Below are 3,836 nucleotides of genomic sequence, written 5' to 3'. Positions count from 1 at the left end.
TGTTCCGGACAGCCGCAGGGTGTCCGTGCGGAACGAGTACGGCGGGCGGCCGAGCCCCAGGCGCCGCTCAACTCGCGGTCGCAGGCCTACCGCCGCCAGTGCGCGCCGTCGCCGCGACGCGGAGCCGCTTCTCGCGGTTAATTTTTGCTTAGGCGCCTATATAAGACGTCGCGCGAGACCACTCAAGGCTTTTATGCCTCTTGCCTGTTGCCAGCTTTGACTGCACATCAGGTATTCTTTTGCGCTCTAGCTAGCTTCATATCGCCTTTTTGAGTGCGCCAGCACGTTGGGCACTTGCCTCACCAGAGGTATACTTGCATATCTGCATCGATCTTCACTGCCTTTAGAGTGTCGTAGACACGTTGGCATTTGTGTTTAGAGTTCGGCAATTCTACACAAATTTTCGCAGCCCTTTAGAGTGCGCCTGCACGTTGGGCTATTGCCTCTAGAGTATCCGAGGACACGTTGGTATTTAGGTTACGAAGTGTATGGTAACTCCACGGATCTCCACCTTCTCAATACAATCGAGGATTGAGAGAAGGCTTCGCGCGACCACTTCGGATTACTTTGACGCTTCCATCGCGGTGGACGTCTCTCTTCGCGACTTCTCCCGTATTGAATACCCGGGGTATTAGCGCCAACAGAACTTATTACGATTGAGCTCACGACTTCGCACGAGTCGTTGTAATCAAGAACTCTGCGGCCAGGGCCGCAGCTCTCTCGCGAGCCACGCTCGCTATTGCTTTGCTGCCAGGGACGCAGCATATACACGCGAGCCACGCTCGCATTTACGTCCGCCTAGGACTTAGCCGCTGCCAGAGGCGCAGCCTATACACGCGAGCCAAGCTCGCCTTCACGTCCGCACCGGATTTAGTCGCTGTCAGGGACGCAGCTTTCGCGCGAGCCAAGCTCGCTATTACTTCCTTGCAAGAGGCACAGCGCTCTCGCACTACCTGATCGCTGGCCTAAGTCTACTCAAGACTTATACGTGGTCGCATCCGCTACTCTATATGCGAGGAGTCTTCGCTTCTCGCCTCGACGAGACTTAGCATTCGTCACGCACACGATATTATTGACGCGCGTTTACAGTTACCTGCACGTCACCGTCAGACTTCGACACGGCCGCGTCCGCGATTCAGCGTTGCACTTGCGTGTGGGCGATCCCTACAAGACATCGCAGGTGCCGCGTGCGCGACTGATAAAGGCGAATTCAGCTTGTCTGGCTATCATATCGAATTCAGCCTCTGTTGTTTCCTCGCCAAACAGAGCTGAATCTCATTCGGACCGGTTCCGACACTCACCAAAGGAGACGGACTAGTGTCTCCATACTCTGAGTGACTATCATCCTCCGAAAGGGGGATTCATTCCCAGCGCGCAGGCGCCGAGCAACTCCACGCGGGCTTTATACGGAGCCACGCAGTGCGCTTATACACAAGAGCACTCTCGCACTTTCCTCACACCATCTGACGAGGCTCCTGAATAGGAGAGCACAACATACTCACGCAACTTAAGATAGCAGTCGACGAACGTTCGACGGCATTACGAACCAGCCGCTCTAGACCTCAGGCCGTTCGAAACAATTGCATTTTATAAATTATTTGGTGAAATAGTGCAATTACTTTTAATTGTTTACATATTTATTTCTTGCTCACTTCAACTTAATTATTATTTACTTTTATCTAATGTTTACGATTGTATTCCAGATAGAGCAGGAGTTATGGCGCGGGGCGCCGATGGGGGTTTTTAGTCGGTAGGTTCTGATCCTTTGGATCAGGGAGTCCGACACTACTCCGGGTGTTCTTTCTAGACTAGGCCCCGGAGTGTCCATGATGGATTTTCCCCCATCTAAAAAAAAACGCATTTTTCAATGCTACACAATAAAAATTTTTTTACTGTAATCTTTTATTTGTGTATTTATTTCTTATATAGCAAATTCGATTGCAAAAACTAGTGTGCACGCGCACGCACGCGACATGCACACACACACACACACACACACACACACACACACACTAATTTTGGTCTGTTCATGGTTGACACATCTTGCTCGCTTTTTGCCGTAAATTTGCTGTCACGCGTTACTCGGCACGTCTTGCTCGATTTTTGTCGTAAATTTGCCGTCACGCGTTGCTCGGCACGTCTTGCTCGCTGTTTGCCGTAAATTTGCCGTCACGCGTTGCTCGGCACGTCTTGCTTGCTGTTTGCCGTCACGCGTTGCTCGGCACGTCTTGCTTGCTGTTTGCCGTAAATTTGCCGTCACGCGTTGCTCAGCACGTCTTTCTTGCTATTTGCCATAAATTTACCATCACGCGTTGCTCGGCACGTCTTGTTAGGTCTTTGCCGCAAATTTGCCGTCACATTGCTTGGCACGATTTGTTCGCTATTACCGCAAACTTGCTGTCACGCGTTGCTTGGCATCACTTACTCCGTTTTTGTCGCAAATCTACAATCAAAGTGCGCTCGGCACGATCTGCTCTGTTTCTGCTGTCAATATGCCATCATACTACTAATGACAGCTTGTTCGGTTTTTGCCAGCAATTTACTATCACGCTTGATAACAGATCGTGTCGCAATATTGCCGACATTTTGCCGACATCACTTGATATAGCAAATCGTGCTGCAATTTTGTCGCCATTCTGTGGACAAAACGTGCAGCACGCTGTGCCGAAAATTGCTTTTGGCACGTTTGGCTATCAGGGTATATATATATATAAAATACTTTATTATAGGTTTTTGGAAAGCCCTTGAAATAAGCTACAAGAATATGTAATAAAAAGTGGAGGGTCCAATTTAAAAAATTCAATTTGATCTTCGTATGACCTTCGTCCTCCACTCAAAGTCAAATTTTGATTAAGCTCTACAACTTTGCTACTTACATATTTTTCGTTACAGTTGATCCTTTTCGAGATATTTGACCGTTTCCGGATTTTTTGCCAACCCTATATATATATACAGGGTCCGCCACCAAAATCCGGACAAAATGAACAATTTGTTTAAATAAAATTCTACTCATCAAAATGTAAAACTTACAAAAGAACTTTTTGTGTATCACTAGTGGTATCCTTTTAGAGTAAAATTACTCTATATAACCCCCTTTTGCTTCGATGACTGCTTCGATCCTCATCCTGAAGCGCTGGCACGCTCTCTGCAACGCGTCCTTGTCTATATTGGCGAATGCTGCTTCGATAGCGGTTTGGAGAGATGTCACATTGGGATGTCTCGACTTGTTGGTCACTCGTTCAATGACGCTCCACACGTAATAGTCCAACGGATTCAAATCTGGACTGTTCGGAGGCCAAAATTCCTTTGACCAAAACATGTCCATTTTATCCGACAGCCAGTTTTGCACTAAGTGACTCGTGTGCGCTGGCGCGCCGTCTTGCTGGAAGACGTACGGCTTCCCGGCGGCCACGGTTTCTATCCACGGCTTCACTATCTTCGTCAAAACGTGTAAATATACTTCTTTTGTGACGGTTTCTTTTTTTTGAAAGAAATGTGGCGGCATGACGTGACCCTCACTGGAGACAACGCCTAGGACGTGAACAGAGACCGGAAACTTCGTCCTAGCTATTATGGGCACATCTTCGGGGTCGCGGGCGAGCCAACGGTCGTTTCTCCGGTTCACCTTGGCATCGACAGAAAAAATTTTTTCATCCGAAAAAAACCTGATGCGTCCCGCAGCTTCGTTTTTTAACGAACACAGAAGCAAGTTACAGCGAGCAACTCTGTTCATCTTGGCAGCCTCAGAGAGCATTTGTCGAACTTTTATTACATAGGACTTGAAGCGTAGGTCCTCTTCAGCAATTCGACGCATTGTAGTGTCACTCACACCCAAT

Source organism: Odontomachus brunneus, unplaced genomic scaffold (genome assembly GCF_010583005.1).
Source record: "Odontomachus brunneus isolate Ranch 3 - 2012 unplaced genomic scaffold, Obru_v1 Obru_scaffold_127, whole genome shotgun sequence".
NCBI classification, from domain to species: domain Eukaryota; kingdom Metazoa; phylum Arthropoda; class Insecta; order Hymenoptera; family Formicidae; genus Odontomachus; species Odontomachus brunneus.
Note: the sequence above shows the minus strand (reverse complement) of the source record.